This window comes from Lampris incognitus, chromosome 1, assembly GCF_029633865.1.
Source record: "Lampris incognitus isolate fLamInc1 chromosome 1, fLamInc1.hap2, whole genome shotgun sequence".
Classification (NCBI taxonomy): Eukaryota; Metazoa; Chordata; class Actinopteri; order Lampriformes; family Lampridae; genus Lampris; species Lampris incognitus.
In genome coordinates this window covers 12,462,224-12,489,222 of record NC_079211.1, presented here as the reverse complement: position 1 = coordinate 12,489,222, position 26,999 = coordinate 12,462,224, and the positions used below count along the sequence as shown (strand labels likewise).

At 48.2% G+C, this 26,999-nt stretch overlaps 1 protein-coding gene across 1 annotated transcript in view; it reads left to right on the top strand.

Moving 5' to 3' along the window:
• Positions 1-5,865: 5,865 nt before the first annotated feature.
• Positions 5,866-26,999, top strand: part of mid2 (midline 2) — a 181,243-nt gene continuing 160,109 nt past the window's right edge. The window contains exon 1 of the mRNA XM_056274541.1: positions 5,866-6,154. The gene's annotated coding sequence lies outside the window, so the exon portion shown is untranslated. The remainder of the gene's footprint in view (positions 6,155-26,999) is intronic.

Here is a 26,999-nt window from a genome sequence, read left to right as displayed (position 1 = left end):
CGGTTTGGAAAATTAATGGATGGGATATATATATATATATGTGTATATATATATATACACTACCGTTCAAAAGTTTGGGATCACATTGAAATGTCCATATTTTTGAAGGAAAAGCACTGTACTGTTCAATGAAGATAACTTTAAACTAGTCTTAACTTTAAAGAAATACACTCTATACATTGCTAATGTGGTAAATGACTATTCTAGCTGCAAATGTCTGGTTTTTGGTGCAATATCTACATAGGTGTATAGAGGCCCATTTCAAGCAACTATCACTCCAGTGTTCTAATGGTACAATGTGTTTGCTCATTGGCTCAGAAGGCTAATTGATGATTAGAAAACCCTTGTGCAATCATGTTCACACATCTGAAGACAGTTTAGCTCGTTACAGAAGCTACAAAACTGACCTTCCTTTGAGCAGATTGCGTTTCTGGAGCATCACATTTGTGGGGTCAATTAAACGCTCAAAATGGCCAGAAAAAGAGAACTTTCATCTGAAACTCGACAGTCTATTCTTGTTCTTAGAAATGAAGGCTATTCCATGCGAGAAATTGCTAAGAAATTGAAGATTTCCTACACCGGTGTGTACTACTCCCTTCAGAGGACAGCACAAACAGGCTCTAACCAGAGTAGAAAAAGAAGTGGGAGGCCGCGTTGCACAACTGAGCAAGAAAATAAGTACATTAGAGTCTCTAGTTTGAGAAACAGACGCCTCACAGGTCCCCAACTGGCATCTTCATTAAATAGTACCCGCAAAACACCAGTGTCAACATCTACAGTGAAGAGGCGGCTGCGGGATTCTGGGCTTCAGGGCAGAGTGGCAAAGAAAAAGCCATATCTGAGACTGACCAATAAAAGAAAAAGATTAAGATGGGCAAAAGAACACAGACATTGGACAGAGGAAGACTGGAAAAAAGTGTTGTGGACGGATGAATCCAAGTTTGAGGTGTTTGGATCACAAAGAAGAACGTTTGTGAGACGCAGAACAAATGAAAAGATGCTGGAAGAATGCCTGACGCCATCTGTTAAGCATGGTGGAGGTAATGTGATGGTCTGGGGTTGCTTTGGTGCTGGTAAGGTGGGAGATTTGTACAGGGTAAAAGGGATTCTGAATAAGGAAGGCTATCACTCCATTTTGCAACGCCATGCCATACCCAGTGGACAGCGCTTGATTGGAGCCAATTTCATCCTACAACAGGACAATGACCCTAAACACACCTCCAAATTGTGCAAGAACTATTTAGAGCAGAAGCAGGCAGCTGGTATTCTATCGGTAATGGAGTGGCCAGCGCAGTCACCAGATCTGAACCCCATTGAGCTGTTGTGGGAGCAGCTTGACCGTATGGTACGCAAGAAGTACCCATCCAACCAATCCAACTTGTGGGAGCTGCTTCTGGAAGCGTGGGGTGCAATTTCTCCAGATTACCTCAACAAATTAACAGCTAGAATGCCAAAGGTCTGCAATGCTGTAATTGCTGCAAATGGAGGATTCTTTGACGAAAGCAAAGTTTGATGTAAAAAAATCTTATTTCAAATACAAATCATTATTTCTAACCTTGTCAATGTCTTGACTCTATTTTCTATTCATTTCACAACATATGGTGGTGAATAAGTGTGACTTTTCATGGAAAACACAAAATTGTTTGGGTGATCCCAAACTTTTGAACGGTAGTGTATGTATATATATATATATATATATATATATATATATATATATATATATATATATATATATAATTTTGGTTGATATTAACATCTTAGCGTGTCAAAGTCCAATATCTGGTCTGCTTCCTTTGGGGCAAGTTGAAAACGTGTAGCTCTGTTCTTACTTCCTGTAGCTCTGTTCTTACTTCCTGTAGCTTCTTGTTCTTACTTCCTGTAGCTTCTTGTTCCTACTTCCGTAGCTTCTTGTTCTTACTTCCTGTTGCTTCTTGTTCCTACTTCCTGTAGCTTCTTGCTCCTACTTCCTGTAGCTTCTTGTTCTTACTTCCTGTTGCTTCTTGTTCCTACTTTCTGTAGCTTCTTGTTGTCTTCCAGTCTGGTTATGGCTCCATAAATCAAATTCGTTCAGACTTGTTTTTTCTTTTGTCATTTCCAGGCAGTAAAAGTCACGACCACAGGTCTTGTGTGTGTGTGTGTGTGTGTGTGTGTGTGTGTGTGTGTGTGTGGTGAGTGTGATGATATGTGCAGGTAGACAGAGAGACTTGCTGTGGATCTGCGGTGTGCCTCATCTCTGAGAACTGTATTTTTGCTATTTACGGCCAACTCAGGAGGAGCGGAGACGTCCAGGTTCTCCGGGCCGTTCTGGTTCTGCACGATCAAACCAAAACACCAGTTCCCTCGTTCGTCTGGTCCTGCCGTCAGACCTCCGCGTGCTTCCTCTGCTGATCTGGTTGCGCTTGTTCAGACCTGAATTATAAAGACGTCTCGTGGCGGTCCCTTGCAGAACGGCTGTTTCGTACATCAATTTGCCGTTTCACTAAGCTCGTGCGGGTTTCAAAAAACCCTCCTCTGCATATATTTGCCTTTATTTATTTATTTGCTCTGTGGTGCTGTTTTGAGTTTGCCTGTATATACTGATAAAACCAGAAGCCAACCCCAACATGACGTGCAGCCGAGGAAGGAGTAGATACCAGAGCATCAACTCTCAGCGGATTTAATTACTCATCCATGTGCTCATTTATTCATTCATTTTTTCATTTATGCATACATTTATTTATTTATTTTTTGGACATTTATTTAGCATGCTTTCATAAACCTGCATACGATATTTCTAGATTGCCTGCGAGAGAGATACAGACACTACGTATATAAGCGAGTAAACCAGTTCATCCACGGTCCACCTTAAACAGGTAACCACGCGGCGTCCCGGCAGCTTGATTGACAGGTTGGGAGGCGACTCATAGTGGTGCTGTGCTCTGTAAGCCGCAGGCAGGCAGGCAGGCAGTATCTCAGACCGGGGCAGGTGGATGTATAGATGGAGGTCTGATAAACGGAGGGAAAGACCACGCCTCGGTTTGCGGGGAAGGTGGACTGCGTGTGTGTTTGTCCGATGCAGACAGACCGAGACTGAAGCTGCAGAAAGGAAAGTAGACAGACGGGATTTTGGACTTACTGACGTTGGCGGGGTGCACCTGCATGTTTGGCACGGCACGGCCGATGCCGCGCCTACATGTTGAGCCTTGGTGTCCTGTCATACTGCGTTAGCCGGCCCGTTTACCGCTGGCTCCTCTCTGCTCTCTCTCTTCCATAAGAAACGACCGGTCATATGTTTCCTGTGTTTCTAAATCCATCTATTTATTTATTGATTTATTGGTTGGATGTCTCCCCCCTTTTTCTTCCTAATTGTATCCGGACAACTACCCCACTCTTTCCGAGCCGTCCCGGTCGCTGCTGCACCCCTTCTGCTGATCCGTAGAGGGCTGCAGACTACCACATGCCCCCTCCGATACATGTGGAGTCACTAGCCGCCTCTTTTCACCTGACAGTGAGGAGTTTCAACTGACAGTGGGGAGTTTCACCTGACAGTGGGGAGTTTCACCCGACAGTGGGGAGTTTCACCCGACAGTGGGGAGTTTCACCTGGGGGGCGTAGCGTGTGGGAGGATCACGCTATCCCCCCCCAGTTCCCCCGAACAGGCGCCCCACTAGTGTGGCGACCAGGACACACACCCACATCCGCTTCCCACCCGCAGACACGGCCAACTGTGTCTGTAGGGACGCCCCGACCAACCCGGAGGTAACACGGGGATTCGAACCACCGATCCCCGTGCTCGTAGGCAATGGAGTAGACCACCACGCTACCCGGACGCCCACTCGTCTACATGTTTAGCCATAGTGGCCTGTGATACTGCATGTGTTACCCGGCTCATTTACAGGTGGTTCCTGTCTGTCCTCTCTATTCCATAAGAAACGGCAGTTCATGTGGCTTCTGTGCTTCTGAATCCAACATGGAAACAACCTCACCCCACTAACTGTGTGTACTGCTGTTAGGTGTTGCTGGGTTTACTATACTTCAGATGTGATTTACAGCACATGCTGGGCAATACATCAGATAAATCCCGTCTGCTTTCCAGCTATATGGCGGGCGCTGAATTGTTAATGTTACGGGATTGGGTACAGCTTTCCATAGCAGAGGAGCGTTATGTGTGTTATCAGACATGTCCAGGCATAGTATCAACCCCGGTGTCCTCTGAACCTGGGGCTTAAAGGCTACGTGATGACAAACTACAATGCAATCTATTTTCAAATGTCTCCATGAACGTATAGGAGCTAAAACATCACAGTGCAAGATTGTGTAATACTACACATTACGAGATCACATTGTCGGGGGGGGGGGTTGTAGGAAGTAATGAAACATGATAAACGTAAGCAGAAAGTCGTGGACGTGCAGAGTCCCAGTTCTTCTCTACAGTGTTATCGTTGCCCTTGTACAGAATGTGTGTGTCGCTCCTGAGACGAATGTGCCTGATGGAGTTACAAATGCACATGGTGTACTGATAGAGGCATCGCATAGCGGGCCTTCACAGAGACAGCGAGGCTGTGCCGTGGGAGCCATGAGGAGAAGCGGCATCACACGCTGTCTTAGGTCATCCAGGAGTGCTGGACCGGCTGGCAGAAAGCAGACAGCACATGCTGGAGCAGTCTGGTGGGGAGCCCTTGCAAAACCCCTCACCTCCGCCCTGTTACTGCACAAGGCCCCACACACAATAGGGCAATTGGTCACACCGAACAGGCAGGACACACACACACACACACACACACACACACACACACACACACACATGCACACACACACACACACACTGCACAAACAATGCATTAATGCCACAGGCACAGCTACTATATGGTCACACCCGTCACGTGTGTAATCTGCAAACTGGAAGTGTAAAATTGCCTCCGCTGGTCCTACGGCTGGGCTGTAATTCAATATTATCGCTTAGCATCTTGCAGTGGTGTTGTATCGGGATGTGATTGTGGTGTTTTCATATTGTGACGTCTTAGCTAGTGATAATGAGACTCCATGACCTAAAATGACGTCAGAAGTATTGGAAGGGAGCAGGCTGTTGTTCAAAAACTAGTATTGGTTTGAAATTCTACTTTACATTACCCGCCAGGTCAGTGTGATGAACCCTGATGGGGGTTTTATAAACATGATATTTTTGGACATGTAAGGAGATATTGTGATATATATATATATATATATATATATATATATATATATATATATATATATATATATATAATTGTGTGTAATAATTTCCCTGTGGTTATGATGATGATAATATTTTCCATATCACCCAGCGCTAACTCATACACACCATTATATTAACAGAGGTCCATACACATCATAATAGCATGTTTGCTGCCTGTTGTTTATGACGTCAGAGTAGGATATCAACCCGTTCCGCTGATCGATTCTGTTGTAGGACTTTCAGCTTTCTGTTTGTGTGTGTCCTATACCTCCCATGCCTGGTAAAACTAGTTTCTCCCAGTTGCATCACTCACTATGTTCCTCCGCAAGAAAACGGAAGACCGTGATTTGCGGAGTAAATCATTATCAAGCCATGTGGGTGGAGGAGCCCACGAGTCACCTCGTCTCATTCATCCGAGTCAAGTTGGCGTTCGCCGTTTATGACGCAGGGGGTCGGAGTTTCATTCCGCGGGGCAGATCCGTCCACCCGCCGGCTTTTCTTTCGCCTATAGGGTTGCATGATGGGGCGGGTGGGAGGAGCCGCTTTTCCTGCGATTGTCTGGCTGCGCTCTCCCTCCCTCCCTCCCTCCCTCCCTCTCTCTCGCTCGCGCGCTCGCCCCCCCCCCTCATCCCAAAGTTGAATATTCAGCTTTTGCCTGCGAGCGGTGGCCGACGGAGCGGCGGCGGGCGGGCGAGCGAGGAGGAGGAGGGGGGCGCTGCTGCCTTCGTGTTTTTACTTGGTTCCGAAGGGCGAGATCCGCTAACGAGGCGCTCTTTTCTGTCACCCCAAATCCACATCCCGAGCTCCGCCGACTGAGCGGCGGTGTGTTGCGTTTTGCTTTTGGCTTCTTCTTTTCTTTTTCCTTCTTCCGCCCCCACTAACTTGGGTTTCACGTTTGTTTTTCTGCCCCGTCTACTTTTCAAGATGACAGAAGAAGAGAGTGTTCGGCACGTCAAGCTGGTAGGTGTCTGAAACCCCTCCCTCCGGTGTCTGGGTCTGACTTGGGTTTTGGTTTCGGGTCCCCCCCCCCCCCCGCTCCTGTGTGCAGACAGACAGACAGACAGACAGACAGACAGACAGACAGAGGGAGCGCGCGGGATGAAACGGGAAACTGGGAAGCACTTCTGATCCGTGGGAATTATCTCGCGCCACTGCTTCTTCTTCTTCTTCTTCTTCTTTTGCCGTAAACTCCTTCTGAATGGACCCGAAACAAGCGCGAATGAACATGTCTGAGGTAGGCTACGGGTGTTACGCTGAAAACTTGCAAACGGTGTTTTGTGTATTTCTATATATTTCTATTTGTACGGCTCCGGTGGGCTGGAGGTGACGGATTAAGCCGTCCGGTGACGCTAACTGTGTTTGGAGTAAACTGATAAGAGATTGATGGCTGCTGCCGTGCAGAGCTCACGGAGCGGTAGCAAGTGCATGCCAGCCGCCCTGCGTTCTTACTGAAGGGTGGATAGACAGCCCAGCGGGCTGCCCCGTGGCTGTCTACTGGGAACGGCGTCAAGTTCTTATAAATGCGACATGCATACGGACCGTAGACCACCGGAGAGCTTTGCCTGGGTTCGAGTGACTTTCAGTGTAGTTGGTTCGCATCCCTCATAGGACGTCAGAGGTTTGGCACTTCCAGTTGATCGATGTCCCTTGGAAACGATCGGATGTGCCACGCGCCAGGCTGCATATTGACTCTGTGGGGGCCAAAGTAATGCTTTCTGTGTAGGGTTCAACCACGCTGATAAACTGTAAACTTGTGCTACTGATAACGCTGATCTAGCTTGGTGCAAACTCACGATTTGTATTCAGGTTTAGGAGCTGAAACCACCACAGTTTTCCGGTGTCACCACACAGTTTAGCCCCATGCCAAACGCCCAGCATCCCTATTGATTCATTTTCTGGCCAGCTGACAGAATTCAGCCAACGTTATGAGAGGATGCGCTCTTCGTTAATCCCATTTTAACAGTATTTGGTGTGTAGACCAGTGAGGGGGCATTAGTGTTGTGGGTCATTAATGTTGTTATTGTGGACCGGTTTGAGGTTGTGTGCTGATATGAACAATTTCTAAACTGAACTAATGATGAATTTAGGCTGAATTCGCTATTAATACATTTTTGAGATGTTCCGTCCAAAACAGCGGCATCATCGGTACTGGATGCTTTTTTTGGCATATTGTCCAGCGCTGCCTTCACTTTCATCCACTCCTCCTCAATGGCCCTTAAGAAAGCACCACCACTTACATCAAGGGCTCTGCTAAAGCGCAACATGGCCTTTTATTAAATAGATTCTCTCTCTCTTTCTCTCTCTCTTTCTCCCTCTCTCTCTCTCTCTCTCTCTCTCTCTCTCGCAGTCTCTCCCTCTCACACTCTTATGCCAACCTTAGAGCAAAGCGAAATAAAGTGGACTAAAAAAAAGTGATCCCCCCAATCCAGCCCTGTCCGTCTCCTATACAGCACCCCATGCATATAGTGCACCGGCTCTTGAGCTGCCCTGTCTCATGCCGTTACACAACATGCATCATCAGGCTGATTACACATCAGCACATTCTCCCAGTCTCCCGTCTCGAACAGACGAGGACGGAGCCGAGCGCGGCTCAAGGCTGCAACTATTGCCTCATCAAAACCATACGTTCTCCATCCTAACAGATATGTATTTCTAATTTTAGAGCCCCTCTCCCGTCTCACACTAACCATGGTCTATCCTCTTTCCTCCAATCTATACAGTCTATACCCCTCTCTCTCTCGCTCTCCCTCCTTTACTGAGGAATGGTGGGTGCTGCTCCCTGCCATGGCTCCAAGGCATGTGGCAAAGCTCTGTATTGGCTGCTATTAACCTATTTTGTTTTGCCTTTTTTCGTGACGCAACCTAGGCCGTTAGTGACAGCCAGCGGGGGGACTGACAGCTAGTGGCACATGTCTGCTCGTAATTGCTCAGTGCATGATGCAGTTTCTGCTGAGTTTTGGACCATTTAAGGATAATCCTTTTGTCGAGGAGGTAAAGCCCTCTCGGACTCAAATCAGGGTTTGGTGGTTTTAGAATCGGGGACTAGTTCATTAATGTCGGTTTTTATCGTATCAGTCATGGTTTGGTTTGCAGTATGCCATACTTGGTGATGCTTGCCAATACAGTGTTGTGTGTGTGTGTGCATGTACACGCACTGGGGGGGGGGTCAATGATGTACCCCAGCAGTTGCCGATGCAAAAAGGAGCCATGAATCTTCGCTCCCGACATTTTCAGACCCCATTCCCTCCGCTCCACATCTCGCCATTCGTCACGGCATCATGGCCAACATGACGAGCCCAGACCACCGCGAGTCCTCTAAGTCCCCTCAAATGTTCAAATAAATCATCTCAGCCGAGCATGCTGGGACCCCTCAGTGGACGTTTTAACAACTGTATCTGCCGGGCATGCACAGATGGCAAATGAAACAAGAAACTCCTCTTCATCGGCAAATGTAAATACCCATGAGTGCTTCAGTTGCGATGCGTTGTGTTGAGGTCTCAGGGTTTGTGTGCCGTTAGTCATGATGGCATGGCGGAATATCTGTCTTTTATTTGTCTGCATTGTTACAGTAATGACACCTAAGAGAATGCTCTTTACTGTCATTATCAAATGTGATGGTGATGTGTAGGCAGTGCCAAAATACCCATAATCCCTGCAACGAGGAACACCCAGTAGGATGATTTGGCTTTTATACAAGAGCTACCACTGTGTGTGAATCATTTGAGATGGGTTTTTTCTTCTCTCTGCTTTTTCTGCAGTTGGTTAAAAGTAGGACAAAGCAGCTTCATGGCTGTAACACAACATAGTATGTTAACTAATAAAATGGGGCGATACATGTTTCCCCCCCCCCTTTTTCTCCCCAATTGTATCCGGCCAGTTACCCCACTCTTCTGAGCCGTTCTGGTCGCTGCTTCACCCCCTCTGCCGATCCGGGGAGGGCTGCAGACTACCACATGCCTCCTCCGATACATGTGGAGTCGCCAGTTGTTTCTTTTCACTTGATGGTGAGGTTTCGCCAGGGGGACGTAGCACATGGGATGATCACACTATGCCCCCTGAACAGGTGCCCCGACAGACCAGAGGAGGCGCTAATGCACCGACCAGGACACACACACACCCACATCCGGCTTCCCAACCGCAGACACGGCCAATTGTGTCTGTAGGGATGCCCGACCAAGCTGGAGGTGACATGGGGGATTCGAACCGGCAATCTCCGTGTTGGTAGGCAACGGAATAGACTGCTACGCTACCTGGACGTCCATAACTATGTATTTTTGACTATTGTGTATGCTTGGTTGGGAGTTGTATAAGCAGAGAGTGACACAATGACCCCCCCCCCCCACACACACACACACACACACACATACATACATACATATGTCTACGTAGGTCACTTTTGGGGACATTACAAAGACTTTCTTTCATTCCCGAGCTCTTAACCCTAACCTTAGCCATCAAGATGACATGCCTAACCCTAACCTAACCTTAACCATCAAGACGCCATGCCTTAACCTAACCCTAACCTTAACCATCAAGACGACATGCCTAACCCTAACCCTAACCTTAACCATCAAGACGACATGCCTAACCCTAACCTAACCCTAACTATAACCATCAAGATGACATGCCTAACCCTAACCTTAACCATCAAGATCACATGCCTAACCCTAACCTAACCTTAACCATCAAGACGACATGCCTTAACCTAACCCTAACCATAACCATCAAGATGACATGCCTAACCCTAACCTAACCTTAACCATCAAGACGACATGCCTTAACCTAACCCTAACCCTAACCATAACCATCAAGATGACATGCCTAACCCTAACCTAACCTTAACCATCAAGACGACATGCCTAACCCTAACCTAACCCTAACCATAACCATCAAGATGACATGCCTAACCCTAACCTTAACCTTAACCATCAAGATGACATGCCTAACCCTAACCTAACCTTAACCATCAAGATGACATGCCTAACCCTAACCTAACCTTAACCATCAAGATGATATGCCTAACCCTAACCTAACCTTAACCATCAAGATGACATGCCTAACCCTAACCTAACCTTAACCATCAAGACGACATGCCTAACCCTAACCTAACCTTAACCTTAACCATCAAGACGACATGCCTAACCCTAACCTAACCTTAACCATCAAGGTGACATGCCTAACCCTAACCTAACCTTAACCATCAAGATGATATGCCTAACCCTAACCTAACCTTAACCATCAAGATGACATGCCTAACCCTAACCTAACCTTAACCATCAAGATGACATGCCTAACCCTAACCCTAACCTTAACCTTAACCATCAAGACGACATGCCTAACCCTAACCTAACCTTAACCATCAAGGTGACATGCCTAACCCTAACCTAACCTTAACCATCAAGACGACATGCTTAACCCTTAACCTTAACCTTAACCATCAAGATGACATGCCTAACCCTAACCTAACCTAACCTTAAACATCAAGATGACATGCCTAACCCTAACCTAACCTTAACCATCAAGACGACATGCTTAACCCTAACCCTAACCTTAACCTTAACCATCAAGACGACATGCCTAACCCTAACCTTAACCCCTGACCCCAAAATCTGCTTTTTTTCCCCAAATGGGGACCAAATGTCCCCACTTTGATAGGAAAAACCTGGTACACACACACACACACTAAAGTACTAAGTAATGTCATTCTGTTTGGAGGAGAAGGGACGGATGTTAAATCCCTGTTGCATTAATTCATTCAGTTTGAAAATAAGCCAGCGGGTATTTTAAGGTAAGGAATGGCGGTCTGCTAAAGAGATAGACTAAAACCCAGAGAGCCTGGATTACATGTGATTCTCCTCTGATCCGGGCGAATTGTTCCGGCGGGGGTATACTCCTGTGTTATTCTGCAACGATACCCTCTTTAAACATCTAGCTAGTTCAGCGAGGAGGAAAAAAACAAAAACATTTCTATCCCGAGACGTGATTCACATCCAGCATCGTAGGGGGCGGGGAGGGGGGGTGTTGTACAAAAACCACACGAGTTCGCCTCCCAGCCTTTCCCATACTAGGGTTTTTTATTTTTACAAAGCGGGTCGCAGTGATTCACCGTCCACATCATGGTCCGTGATCTGACATGAGTAAGCAAAGTGACGGGACCGAGGCCTGGACTTGTCCTGCTGAGGCAGCTGCAGCTGTGGCCCCAGTGAGACGTCTGCAAATCCTTCATCTGAAGGACTAAAAGGATTTTTTTTCCTTCCTGCAGCGGAAGGAAATGAATAATTTTGTCAATTGTATTTTTCATTATCGGAGCAGAGGTGAAATTATTCATGGGGCGGCTCTGCACAGGCTGCGGCTATTGTCATGGTAATAGTTTGGGGATGCGCAGAAATTGAATGCATGCATTATCCTACAGGGGCGCATTCCCGGATGGAGAAAAAAAACAGTTCCCACTCAATAGAGTATCGATGCAGGGAGTGAGTGATCGCTGGTAACTGAGGCGGGTGATTCAAAAGTAGATCGACTCCCGTTTCTCTCCTCCACGCCTGTTTGATCTCTCCATCGCACTGACAGGAGCAAGAGAGATATACAGTAGTCTGTCTCCAGGATATACTTGCACTGTTTTTTTGCTGTGCACACACACACGCACAACTGAGTGGCAAAGCCTGCAGTGGCAGAACAGGAGTATGGCACTGCATCACAGAGCATTCTCCTACTGGCAGTTTTTAATTGGATTTTATGGTTGTGTTGGTTGAAACTTAAGCATCTGTCTATATGAGGGGGGCCAAAAAAACACAAGGCTGCCTGACTGTTGTAACTTGGTCTCTTGCCAGAGCGGTTCAGTTGCACCCAGCTGGTAAACCAGCAGGGACAGCTGTTTGAGCAGGACAAAGCACGTAGAAATAGTGTGATGTGTTTTGATGGAAACGCTCAGAGGAGTAAACCCATCGCTCTCTGCGTCGAGGCGGACAATCTGTTTCTAAGGTTTTGTGGCGTTTCCTCATTCGGTGACCTTGGTATGAACAGAGCAGGCTCTCCAGCACCGGTCATACTCCAGAGGAGTCCCCCTCTTTAACAAGGACTCATGCGAAGCACAACTCTTGTGTGACTTTGTTGTGATCTGAAGGACACAGGCTCATTGTGTTAAGTTTGTGTAAGTGGAAGTATGTCTAGTGTTGACGGCACATTTTCAGCCGAGTAGCTAATGTTATATATCACTTACATCATGTCCTGACTGGGCGCTTAACATTGACATTGTGAAACGGATGCTTTTGCAGCAGTTCAGTGGCGCTACAGCTAGCCTGAAGAGCAAGCTGACACATCAGATTGATTTGTTTTTGCATGTTAAACATGATAGAGCTCGTCTTCCTTGCATCTCTGTTGTTGTTTTGGTGAAATCCTACCGTGAATTGGGGGGGCGGCACAGGGACCCAGTGGTTAGCACTGTTGCCTCACAGCAAGAAGGGCCTGGGTTCGAACCCCAGGCCGACCCAGGTCCTTTCTGTGTGGAATTTGCATGTTCGCGCTGTGTCTGCATGGGTTTTCTCCATGTGCTCCGGTTTCCTCCCACCATCTTCTGTCTGTGCCCTTCAGCAAGGCAATGGAAAGAAGAACTGGAATTGGTCCCCAGGCGCTGCAGCTGCCCACTGCTCCTATACAATAGGATGGGTTAAAAGCAGAGAACAAATTCATTGTAACCAAAAACAACTGTACAAGGACAAAATAAAGTGGCTTTTTTCTACAAAAAAAAAACAAAAAACGAACCGCATGGGCAATACCAAGTGACAGAATATGACTAAACATGAAACTAGAATGTCAGTTTGTGAGAGAGTGGGTGAGTCGTTCTGGGTACAACATTAAACTGCAACCATCGGGTCGTCGGTGACTAAACCGGCACCCCCACGTCAACCCCTGGGTTGTTGTGAGGAGGGTGTGTGGACACCCAGCAGGACTAAAGACAAAACCTGTCAAAGGGTGGATGAGTTCCTCTGTGAACCAATGGCCATCCATACCTGGAGAGGAGATAGGGACCACCAGGTACTCCCACTACTGAAACCCAATGATGTTCCATCAAACTCAATCACCATAAACGGTGGAAGAGACTGGTTGAGGCATCAGCTGTGCCCCTACAGCCTCCATGAGTTACGGAACTGATGATGATGATGATGATGATGATGATGGGTGAGTTAGAAGCCAGGGTCATGAGGTGCTTTGCATCTAAAAACTAAGCAGTATGCCTTACAGAGCCGGGGTCCTTAAAGAAGGAAACCAACTACCCTAGATGTCCAAGATTCCTGAAAACAGAATAAAGCTTTTGGCGCCCCCACCGACCACTAGCAGGCCTTCGTGCGTTCGCTACAAGTGGAAATTAATTTGTGCAAATCTGAATTCTGCATCCTCTCACACATCAATAATGAACCATAACAAATGGATGACAGGTGGGGAACCGTTGCTCATATTAGATTGTGAGGGTTTTTCCTGGCACATTTTGCCGGGGTGGGGGGTGGGGGGGCGTGGGGGGTCAGATGGCTAACTGGCAGAGGGAAAGCAGGGAGCTTGTCCAGGTTCAAATCCATAAGGAAAGAACCTTAAAGCTGACAGGCTGCAGGCTTTGCCCCTGGGCTCATCTCCGGGGGATCCGGGGCCAGCTGGTATGAGGTTCGAAATCCCATAAAATGAAAAAGGAGGGCAGATGGGTTTGGAAAGAAACACAGGAAGAAAAAAAAAATTTCATGGCCGGAATAAATAAACGGATTGAAATAGGACAGAAGCTCAACAGCTCAGCTACATGTTGTCTCCCCCGTGTCCTCTTCATCCTGATTTCATTTGTTTTTGCGTGTTTTTTTCTCCTTCTTTCGTCATTTCTCTATTTTACTTCCCACTCTCTTGTCATATTTCTCAGTCTCGTCTTTTCCTCCGTCACTCTCGCGTCTCAGTAAGGGACATCTAACAAAGGACAAACTATTTCTAACTGGAATTCATTACGGAGCGTGATGCCCAGAGTGCCGTGGATAACAGATTACACACCTCACCTGTCAGCCAATAAACCCCATTTTGGAACACGTACAACAGATGACAAGGTAAATCCCAACGAGATCTCCGCAGTAGTAAGTCAGTTGTTTCTCCGCAGTAGTAAGTCAGTTATTTATCCACAGTGGTAAGTCAGTTGTTTCTCCATAGTAGTAAGTCAGTTGTTTCTCCGCAGTAGTAAGTCAGTTGTTTCTCCACAGTAGTAAGTCAGTTATTTATCCACAGTGGTAAGTCAGTTGTTTCTCCACAGTAGTAAGTCAGTTGTTTCTCCGCAGTAGTAAGTCAGTTGTTTCTCCGCAGTAGTAAGTCAGTTATTTATCCACAGTGGTAAGTCAGTTGTTTCTCCACAGTAGTAAGTCAGTTGTTTCTCCGCAGTAGTAAGTCAGTTGTTTCTCCGCAGTAGTAAGTCAGTTGTTTCTCCACAGTAGTAAGTCAGTTGTTTCTCCACAGTAGTAAGTCAGTTATTTATCCACAGTGGTAAGTCAGTTGTTTCTCCACAGTAGTAAGTCAGTTGTTTCTCCGCAGTAGTAAGTCAGTTGTTTCTCCGCAGTAGTAAGTCAGTTGTTTCTCCACAGTAGTAAGTCAGTTGCTTCATATTTATAGGTTGCTCAGCCAGAGTGGGGGGGTATCTGACTGATGGGAGTCCCGTCATGCAGTAGTAAGTCAGTTGATTCTCCGCAGTAGTAAGTCAGTTGTTTCTCCGCAGTAGTAAGTCAGTTGTTTCTCCACAGTAGTAAGTCAGTTGTTTCTCCACAGTAGTAAGTCAGTTGATTCTCCACAGTAGTAAGTCAGTTGATTCTCCACAGTAGTAAGTCAGTTGTTTCTCCACAGTAGTAAGTCAGTTGTTTCTCCACAGTGGTAAGTCAGTTATTTCTCCGCAGTAGTAAGTCAGTTGATTCTCCGCAGTAGTAAGTCAGTTGTTTCTCCGCAGTAGTAAGTCAGTTGTTTCTCCATAGTAGTAAGTCAGTTGTTTCTCCGCAGTAGTAAGTCAGTTGTTTCTCCACAGTAGTAAGTCAGTTGTTTCTCCACAGTAGTAAGTCAGTTGTTTCTCCATAGTAGTAAGTCAGTTGTTTCTCCACAGTAGTAAGACAGTTGTTTCTCCATAGTAGTAAGTCAGTTGTTTCTCCACAGTGGTAAGTCAGTTGTTTATCCACCGTGGTAAGTCAGTTGCTTCATATTTATAGGTTGCTCAGCCAGAGTGGGGGGGTATCTGACTGATGGGAGTCCCGTCATGCCCTGTCTTATTGGGGTGGATTGCTCCTTGCGGTGAAAAGTCTCTTATCCTGACGTGATTGACAGGTGAAACTTAATTAGCCACGGAGGCCCTGTAGGTTGACGCACATCCGCCAGGGATCGGTTAGAGAATTAAGCTGCTTCCAGACACGGGGCGACGTACCGCTCATGCTGATGCTGTCGACAGCTTGCGGGCATGTGTTGTGTGTTTGTTAGCTTCCCCCGTGCAGCTGCCATGTGCAGACAACATGCACCAGTTCATATGCAGTTTTTTTCAATGCATGTGTTTGTTTGTTTCACATCTTTCTTCATTCTATATTTTTCTTTATTGTGGTAGTCCTGTAGCAGTACACTGTAAAAAAACAAACAAACAAACAAACAAAACCGGGAATCCGCAGGCTGTTATGATGAAGCTTCTCGTCCATTTGTGTTTTAGCAGAAATTGGAAAGTGGGAACCAAAATTTGGTTCATTGTTTCAGCGGAGAAGTTAAGAAGTGAAACGCTTGAATCTGATTGGCTGGGTGATACGTTGCTGCTCAAAAATTCTCGGCGTTTCTCAACTTTTTACAGGTAGCTGACCTGTCCGTAATGCCCTAGAGGACATTTGTCATTGCTGGTAATTGCAAAATATCAACAGCACCATCATATTTGATGGGTAAAATCTTTTATTTATTTATTTGTTTTGGGGGATTTTTCTTCCTTTTTCTGCCCAATTGTACTTGGCCAGTTACCCCACTCTCCCGAGCCTTCCTGGTCGCTGCTCCACCCCCTCTGCCAGTCCGGGGAGGGCTGCAGACTACCACATCTCCTCTGATACATGTGGAGTCACCAACCACTTCTTTTCACCTGACAGTGAGGGGGAGCGTAGCGCGTGGGAGGATCACGCTATCCCACCCCCCCCCCGAACAGGCGCCCCGACCAACCAGAGGAGGCGCTAGTGCAGCGACCAGGACACATACCCACATCCGGCTTCCCACCCACAGACACGGCCATTCGTGGCTGTAGGGACGCCTGACGCCAAGCCGGGGGCAACACGGGGATTTGAACTGGCGACATCCGTGTTGCTAGGCAACGGAATAGACCGCCACGCCACCCTGTCCCCCGAATAAAATCTTTCAGTTGTTGGTAACAAGCGGACATCAACACAATATGTGTAACGGCAGCATATTGAATACTGGAATATGGACAGTTTATTAAATATTGTACATTTTGTTCGACGCAGGCTTTAAACAGAAAATTCCCCTTATCGGCCTTCTCTGGCAGAATGTGTGACCTCTGCTGGCTGATCGTATCGTCCACCGTGGAAATTTACCAATATGTGTTCATATGACCCGTGGCACCGATAAGAAGGACTGTTTACTGCAGACCTTATCTACTGTCGGCACCCCCCCACCTTGGTACCGGTACCCGTCCCTGCCACGCCGAGGAGCAAAATGGAAAACGCAGCAAGATGCACAAAACACCGTGAGGCTAAACACTAATGATCTCTACGCAAATAGAGAATTAGGGAGGAGCGGCTTTCCGTAAACCAGCCCCACAGCAGCAGCAGCTGACTGAGAAGGCAGCCAGCCGCTCCCACTGTGCGAGTTAATAGCCAGCTGCCCGCGTGTGTTTCCAGCAGATCCACATGTGTTTCCCATGATTTCACCTGCTGGCGGCAGGAGCCAGGGACCCGGCCCAGCTCTGCCCCCATGCAGCCCACCCCAGAAGCTCGGGTCTTGGGTTTATGGTAACACACCACCTGTGTCCTGAGTGGAAGACCACGGAGGTGTTAGACGCGGGGAGTTCCTCTGGATCAGGAAGGGATGGGCGTCAACCCAGTAGTTAAAGCCAAACATTATGGCTCATAAGCGTCTGTCCCCGGGGAGAGTCATGCATGCTTAGAGACACAAGCTGTCTGTCTCTCTCTCTCTCTCTCTCTCGCTCTCTCTCTCTCTCTCTCTCTCTCTCTCTCTCTCTCTCTCTCTCTCTCTCTCTCTCTCTCTCTCACCCACGTAGTATGTTCCTGTGCATCCGTGCACAAACACCTCTCTCTCTCTCTCTCTCTCTCTCTCTCTCTCTCTCTCTCTCTCTCTCTCTCTCTCTCTCTCTCTCTCTCACCCACGTAGTATGTTCCTGTGCATCCGTGCACAAACACCTCTCTCTCTCTCTCTCTCTCTCTCTCTCTCTCTCTCTCTCTCTAAGCTATATTTTTTCTAGTTTATTTTACTCCCCCATTTTCAGATTGTACCTTTTATTGCCCAGGTTTTATTGATTTGTAAGCAGTCCAAGTCTTCACTGTTTGCACATTGAACTCGCAACCTCTTCAGAGTACCACTTACCTTCTACCTAAAGTCCTCTGAGGAACATAATTACTGCATATAAAAGTATATATACATACAAGGTTAAATGTGTGAAAGTGAGCTCACGTATAAACTTGAACTAACACACGCACGCGCACACACACACACACACAGACACACACACACAGACACACACACACACACACACACACGCAGCGCCCCATAAGAAGTACTTCTGCTGCTAAGACATTATACAGCAAGCAGTATAATATGACACATATTTAGTATTCCAACTATATTCAGCTATAGAACATTTCTTTGCGTTTACTTATTAAAATATTGGAAAAAACAGAATATTTTCTTCAAAGCATTAAGATTCTGCAGGATAAAACTTCAGGATTCTGCGTTATTCTGTGTCGGTCCCTATTTAAACTAACTAACTAACGAACCGTCCATTTTTAAACTCAGTCTGTGATGAACACAAGACAGAAAATAAAGAGATTCTCTCTCCCTCTCCCTCTCCCTCTCTCAATCGCTTCCCCCTCTCACTCGCTCTCTTTCCCCCTTCTCTCTCTTCCTCTCTTTCTTTCCCCCTCCCCTTCTCTCTCTCTCTCTTCCCCTCCCTCTCGTCCCCCCTCTCTCTCTCTCTTCCCCCTCTCTCTTCCTCTCTTTCTTTCCCCCTCCCCTTCTCTCTCTCTCTTCCCCTCCCTCTCTTCCCGCTCTCTTTTCCTCTCGCTCTCTCTCTTTTAGCTCCCTCTTTTCCTCTCTCTCTCCCATTCCCCCCTCTCTCTCCCCTTGCTTTACCCCCTCTTCCCCCATCTCTCGTCCCCCCCCCTCTCTCTCTTCCCCCTCTCTTTTCTTCTCGCTCTCTCTCTTTTAGCTCCCTCTTTTCCTCTCTCTCTCTCGTTCCCCCCCTCTCTCTCCCCTTGCTTTGCCCCCTCTTCCCCCATCTCTCGTTCCCCTCTCTTTTCCTCTCGCTCTCTCTCTTTTAGCTCCCTCTTTTCCTCTCTCTCTCCCATCCCCCTCTCTCTCCCCTTGCTTTACCCCCTCTTCCTCCCATCTCTCGTTCCCCCTCTCTCTCTCTCTTCCCCCTCTCTTTTCTTCTCGCTCTCTCTCTTTTAGCTCCCTCTTTTCCTCTCTCTCTCTCGTTCCCCCCCCCTCTCCCCTTGCTTTACCCCCTCTTCCCCCCATCTCTCGTTCCCCCTCTCTCTCTCTCTTCCCCCTCTCTTTTCCTCTCGCTCTCTCTCTTTTAGCTCCCTCTTTTCCTCTCTCTCTCCCACCCCCCCCCCTCTCTCCCCTTGCTTTACCCCCTCTTCCCCCCATCTCTCGTTCCCAAATTCAGATGGCTTTCTTGGCATGATGTAACGATGTACATACTGCCCCCCCTCTCTCCCCCCTCTCCCCCCCTCCCTCTCTCTCAGTAGGCGCTGGAGTCAAACACAAGTCTCTGCGCTTTAATAATGGATCTCCCCGCTCACCGTGGCTTTGGCACTGTGGGCTCCCGACAGATGTTTGGGGACGGCGAAGCCCATTTTGATACCGAATCTCTACCACCTGCTCCTTTCCTCCCCCCCGTCCAGGGTGATAAATGAGTTACGGACGTCTCTGACAAGTGAAAATCTAAATCTAGTCTTCGGACTTCCCACCCCGCCGTCTTCGCAGCCGTCGCTCGTACTCACCGGGGGCTGTGTGATGTGGTCGGGCGTGCTGCGTCGTCGTGTTTCGGGGGAGATGAAGTACAGCGCCGCTGATCCAGAGCGACCCCGGCGTGGGGGGCGGCATAGCCGTTAACTCATTCCCGGCCCTACACCTCGGAATGAGATGTCCTTTTTTTTCTTCTTCTTTTTTCTATTGTTTGTCTGCAGAGTGATCAGTTCAGCTCGACGTGTTTACGGTGGGAGGCATTGTTAACCTTCACAATTATTTTCTGTGGTTTCGCAGCGCCCGGGGGGGAAGCACTATTTTCGACTAGTTGGGCAGCCATTGTTTAACTAACGAGCTATTGATTTGTGTCGGCTTCAGTTGCGGCGCTGGAAAGAAGAGTGTGTGTGTGTGTGTGTGTGGAGGGGAGGTGGTGGGGGGTCTTCGCTCATAAAGACATTATTTAAAACATCCCAAAGAGCCAGTGAGAGCCTGTTCCACCTCACGGATACTTGTCCGGTCAAATAAAAGCTCCAATTACTCTCCCCACCTCATCTCATCCTTCAGCGATTCGGCAGAAGAGTCGGGTCTTTTATTGTGATCCGTCCAAATAACCAGAGCACGGTGTCATTACACACAAAGCACGACTTGTGTGTGACTATGCTGAGTATAGCTCTGCAGAGTGTTGTGTTGTAGCGTCGTTATTCTCTGGTGAGTGCACACTGAGAGAGCCACGGCACCGGAGTCCAATTCCATGTAGGCGCAAACCTGCATGGCCAATAAACATGATTCTGGTTCTGAGTTTGGATCAGGAAGTAGGTCCTAGTAATTTTTTGGGGATTTTTTTTTCTCCCTTTTTCTCCCCAGTTGTATACAGCCAATTACCCCACTCTGCCAAGCTGTCCTGGTCGCTGCTCCACCCCCTCTGCCGATCCGGAGAGGGCTGCAGACTACCACATGCCTCCTCCGATACATGTGGAGTCACCAGCTGCTTCTTTTCACCGGACAGTGAGGAGTTTCCCCAGGGGAACGTAGCGCGTGGGAGGATCACGCTATTCCCCCTACCCCCTTGAACAGGCGCCCCGACCGACCAGAGGAGGTGCTAGTGCAGCAACCAGGACACATACCCACATCCGGCTTCCCACCCGCGGACATGGCCAGTTGTGTCTGTAGGAATGCCCCAACCAAGCCAGAGGTAACACGGGGATTCGAACCGGCGATCCCCGTGTTGGTAGGAAACAGAATAGACCCTTACGCTACTTGGACGATAGGTCCAAGTATTAACTGCACATTTTCAGTTGAGTAGCAAACATTACCTATCATTTACATCGGTCTTTCCCAACCCAGTTCTCAAGGACCCCCTATCCTGCAGATGTTCATTGTAACACTGCATAGGCAGCCCTGCTTGTACTTACCCAACCAGTCATCTCACAGCACTTCGTTATGCAAGGTGTGAAAAATCTGACATCATTCATTGCTGATTGTTTGAGTAACTACAAACCGGTACCTAGTCAGGGTTGCAAAGAAAATCTGCAGGATAGGGGGTCCTTGAGGACTGGGTTGGGAAACACTGATTGGAGGTCTAACGCTGACATTGTAAAATAGATGCAGGTTCATTGGCGCTGAAGCCATTTTATCTGACTCGTGCGTTCAGCCGACCAACAACCCAGAAAAGCAAGTGGACTCATCAGAAACACTTTCATCAAAAGATTGATTTGTTTGAGCAGGCTAAAGGCGATAGAGACCATCTTATGTACTTCATCATCATCATACTAATGTACTTACATCTCCGTTGATGGTGTTTCAGTGAACGCCTGCCTTGAGTGAAACCACATGTGCAACAAACACCGAATGACAGAACATGAGGGAGAGACTAAGAGAGGATGGTGGGAGTGCAGAAAAACCAAAACAAAAAAATAATTTTGGCAATTTTCCTACCACAAGGATTTCAGTGCTAATCTTTCAACAACGTACATATTTTAGATGCCCCCAATGACAAACAACCCTCAGTCACAGATGTACTGGGAGACTGAATGTCGGATTGTGAGTGAGTCAGCGAGTTCGCAGCCAGGCCCATGAGGTGCATTGTGTCTAAAAATGGGTGTAACGTGGATTCTTGCAGACGTCTGGTGAAAAGATGCGACGCTGCATGGGGAGGAGCAGATTCCAGGGCTGCAGGTAATTAGAGGCCTCGGGGGCCACAGAGAGGTCGAGCCTGCCGGACAGGCGAGTCCACGTCGTGGCGCCTTGAGTCTGGCCTGTTGCCTCTGATAACGTGGCCCTTAAAAGTGTAGGGGAAACCTACTGTATGTCATGCCGGCGGAGCATCTGGGGATTATTTAATTAGCTCGTATTCGGAGAATGGTGTCCTGTCAGCATGACAGGGTATGGAAAAAATTATTCCGATATTATTTTTTATCCCCAAAGGCAAAGGTGGAGATGAGGTTGGCTGAGTTTAAATATATGTGTAATAGTGAGGCCTAAAGTAAGGCCGGGCAAATCCAGCAGTGCCGTTCATCCTGATATAATAACATCTTCTTGTATCGGGGTGATATCCGGATGTTGTCGTATCGTGATACACGATTTTATTAACTAAATAATGATAATGAGAGACTCCATCCATCCATTATCCAGGCCACTTATCCCAATTAGGGTCACAGGATGCTGGAGCCTATCCCAGCAGTCATTGGGCGGCATGTGGGGAGACACTCTGGACAGGCTGCCAGTCCATCACAGGGCCGTAATGAGAGACTTATTTCCTAAAATTTCTCATAAAGTGAGATCTGAAATATTTGAGGGGGCGTTATTTTAAAACTGCAATGTATTTAAGCAGATAGTATGACATATATCTATTGTATAAAATTCCCTGGGTGGCACGGTGGCGCAGCGGTTAGCGCGGTCACCTCACAGCAAGAAGGTCCTGGGTTGGCGCCCCGGGGGAGTCCAACCTTGGAGGGGGGGGGTCGTCCCGGGTCGTCCTCTGTGTGGAGTTTGCATGTTCTCCCCGTGTCTGCGTGGGTTTCCTCCTGCAGTCCAAAGACATGTAGGTCAGGTGAATCGGCTGTACTTCATTGTCCCAAGGTGTAAATGTGTGTGTCGGCCCTGTGATGGCCTGGCGGCCTGTCCAATGTATCCCCCCCACCTGCCCCCCGAATGACTCCAGCATCCCCGTGACCCTGAGGATAAGCGGTTCGGATAATGGATGGATGGATCAAATTCTCCATGATAATCATGGTGGGGGGATGGGGCGGGGTAGTTTGTTGAATACGGGGGAAAGGCTGATGAATATATGATGGGATAAATGGCAGGATAGAAGAGAGGGGTGGGATTTTATTTGAACCCGTGCCCTCGTACCCACCCTACCTGTGTTGCTCTAATCAGGTCAGACAAAAAGCAAGCCGGTATTGGATCACCGTCGCCCACATTTCCTCGCCGCTACAGAAAACCCTACGAGTCAGCTCGAGGTTGCCGGTCGCACACCGGCATCGATCATGCCCCTCTTCTCACTCGTGCAACATTAATTTATTACAGCTGTAATCAATTGCCTCATAACCGCTTCTGATTGATCGGCGGTTGCGTCTCCTGGTGTGCACACCGGCGGATATTATCCCGCCGAGGTTGAGGAAAGAGTCGTCGACACTTAAGCCTCTCAAATGGCTCCCGCCATCTCACCTTTCCCCCCGTGCGGCGAGGTGTTTTTATCCACTCACGACGGCCCTTCTTCAGATCGTGGCGTGGCGGTGGCAGGGCGCACGACCGATAAAGCCAATCAAACTAACAGACCTGCAAACAGCTGACATTTCAGAGCATGGAGCCTGCCAGGCCAATCAAGCGGCCAACAAGGAAAACAATACCCCCCCTTCCCCTTCCCTCCCACCCCGGCCCCCCCCCCCCCATCACCACCACCACCTCCGCCACTGCCTGAGGAAATGCCAAACATTACAGTGTTGTATAAATAGAAAGGCCTGACTTTGTAGAGCGAGAGAGCGAAATAGAGGACAGGAACCCCCTCCCAGGGGTCACGCCGGTGGCAGGGCCCCTCACCCGTTCTCCTCCCTCCTGTCTTTCTTTATTTCTTTGTTTGCTTTTCTCACTGCGTGTGATCTATTTTTGTGCCGCTCTCTGCCAGACTCCCGCTGCCTTTCTCACACACACACACACACACACACACACACACACACACACACACACACACACATATATACACGCACACACATATATATACACGCACACACGCTCACGCACACACACACACATATACACACACACACACACACACATATTTCTCTGTCTTTCATACACACACACACACATGCACATACAGACATGCACGTACAGACACGCACGTACACACACACACACACACACACAGATTTCTCTACCTGTCTACCGGTCTGTCCCTGTCTACCTGTCTACCTGTCGGTCTCTGGACATGAGCACCTGGGCAGCAGCGTAGGAACACTTCACACACACCTGCTGCTCTATTAATGACAGCGTCTGCTACACAGGGGACAGGAAGTGGCCCCCTTGGCCGGAGGATATTTAGGGGAGGTGTGTGGACCTTGACCTGAAGTGGGCAGAGTGCCTAAGCTTGTAAGTCGGCTGGTGTTCATCAGCTGCAGGTCGAGTGCTCACCAGTAGCTTATTCTCACTGCCGTGTTGACCTGGAAGTAAACCCTGGAACTAAACCCTGGACCCAAACCCTGGACCTAAACCCTGGAAGTAAACCCTGGACCTAAACCCTGGACCTAAACCCTGGAAGTAAACCCTGGACCTAAACCCTGGAAGTAAACCCTGGACCTAAACCCTGGACCTAAACCCTGGAAGTAAACCCTGGACCTAAACCCTGGAAGTAAACCGGGCTGCGGTGCACGTCCAGGCTCAGGTGGCCCACCCCAGCACGCTCTCAGCAGGAACTAAGGGCTTCTTTTCTTCTCAAAATCAGAACTTAAGAATGAGCTCAACTGAGCCGGACTTGGCACCTCGTTGCTTGAATGCTGCATTAAAGTGCCGGGAGGCCAGCTGAGACCGGAAGCGTGAAGGTCCCCTGTGGTCGATTTCTCTTCAGCACCACCAGTCTACGTTAGCTGAGGCCAGCTCAGTCCAGCTCAGTCCAGTTTAGCATGATTAAATGAATGTGTGGCACAGTGGTTAGCGCGGTCGCCTTACAGCAAGAAGGTCCTGGGTTCGAACCCCGGGTTCTCCAACCTTGGGGGGGTCGTCCCGGGTCGTCCTCTGTGTGGAGTTTGCATGTTCTCCCCGTGTCTGCGTGGGTTTCCTCCAGGTGCTCCGGTTTCCTCCCACAGTCCAAAGACATGTAGGTCAGGTGAATCGGCCGCATTAAATCGTCCCTAGGTGCGAATGTGTGTGTGTGTGTGTGTGTGTGTGTGTGTGTGCGTGTGTGTGTGTGTGTGTGTGTGTGTGTGTGTGTGTGCGTGTGTGTGGGCCCTGTGAGGGACTGGCGGTTTGTCCAGGGTGTCTCCCCGCCTGCTGCCCGATGACTGCTGGGATAGGCTCCAGCATCCCCGCGACCCGAATTCGTATAGGCAGCTTGGAAAATGGATGGATGGATGGAAACGACCCCACTGAGGGTTAAAAACGGGTCTTTCCACACACACACACGGGCGGGTTGGAAAAAACTCATTGTGGGTTCAAGATATTGGATCATCAATTTCCAGCCCGTCATTTCACACCGCTTTGTTTCCCCAGCACCTTTGCCAAGAGCAGAAGAACAAGAGACATCATGATGCCCTCATATCCCCCCCCCCCCCGCCCCGGGCTTCCATCTGTGCAAAACACGGTTTGCAGAGGAGTCAGACAATTCCCAACTCCCAACAACTCTTTCATCCGCACTATCTTTCCCATCGGGCGACTCATGCACCTCCCTCGGCTGGCGCGCTGCACAGGCAGTTTGGGAGATTTACGCGTAGCTGCCGGCGTCGGCACATTTAGAGAAGCGCTCGAGCAAAAGATGGTAGGCCCATGCAGGCAAGCACACACAGTCACCTCCAAGACCACCCTTTTTTCTCCTCCCTCGTTCTCCGACTTCTCCATTTCACCCTCCTCTCTCTGAGTCACACGCGTACGCGGCTACACTTGCTGCAAGTGAGACCTTTGTGTTTTTGCCTTTACGAGGGGACGCAGCGGCGAGGGAGGGTGAACGCATAGTAAAACGTCCTCGATCGGCCTCGTGATGTTATCTCGCCCCAGTTAAATACCAAGGCGGCCTATTTCTCAGCTGTTAATGGACGCGCTGTCATATTAACAGCCGGGGTTGTTGATGGGTCTAGGACCTGGGTATTGAACTGGACATCTGTCTCCTGCAGAATCAGTTAGACGGCGTCATTATTCGCTAATTCTGTTTGGCAGGCTGTTGATAAGAAAAAAAATAAGAAAAAAAATTAAAAGAAAAGAAAAAAAATGCTGTTGATTAGTTTGTCTGCACAATGTAATCAGCTCCTGCCTCGCAGCGTGGGTGAATGCGACGCAAACATGGTGGACTTAAAGTTGCAGCAGTTTACTGCGATCTGAAGGAACGTGCCTCAGTCAGTCTTCATATAGAGATAGACTAGACTGTCTTCCTGACAGGCTTCCCGCTGCGGTGTGAGTCTACAGGGCCGGGGGTGTAATCTACCCCTGAGAAGATCTTCCATGCAGAAGATCCAGATTCCATTTATGCGGTGGGCAGGTTGATTGCTTTTCTGTCGGACGCGGAGAACATTTGCATATTTATTGAAAGCTCCACCAACAGGTAGTGTGCCTTAAACTTGGCCGTGTGCACTTTTCGTACGTGCACGCTTATTTAACCGTGCACGCTGTGAAGCACACAATGGCAGGATTACAATATAAACAAATTCAAATCTGAATTGGTGTCAACCGTCGACACAGTCAAGTTTGTTGAGACGAAAGGTTTTCTTAGTCGATCGTTTTGTTATGTTAGGTCATCCAGAAGAATAACACGGCTCCAGAATATCAGTGATTCTGGGGCAGGAGGAACCTTTTCTCAGAAAACGGAGGTGAATCAATCACGTGCTTTTGCAAATGCGTTCGATTTTAAATCCTTTTTTTTTTTAATCTTAAGAGACTTTCTCAATATACTTTGTGAAGAAAACAAAGGTTTTTGGAACACGTCTTTGTCAGCTTTAGCCGTGACAACGTGGCTTGTAGGCAGCAAAGTATAAAAGAGAGAGAGAGAGAGAGCTGGGTGGATGAGGACCATTAGAGATAGGCGAAGGGAGCAGATTTGCCTATCTTGGACCTCTAGGAGAAATAATAACGTCTTTTATAGGGAATTTTCAGCATTTGAATGAGAAAACAGGTGCTGGCCCGCAGCTTTGACTCTCCCAGTCTGTAATTAGCTTTGCAGTTGCGGCACAGATAGCTCTCGCCATTACATTATGGCTCGTGAACACAGCTATAATAAAATGCATCTGTTTAATCCAAGAAAATGGTTGGAGGCAAAAGAATCAGTTTTCGTATTACGTTTAATTGCTCGAGCTAAAAGTCGGCTCGACTTAACCCGGTGATATATGAGCTATCGGAGGACTAAGGAAGCCCGTCTACGCATAGCAGCCGCACAGACCTCCCTCAACGTCTGCATGGCGGCTGTTTGTCTCAGTCA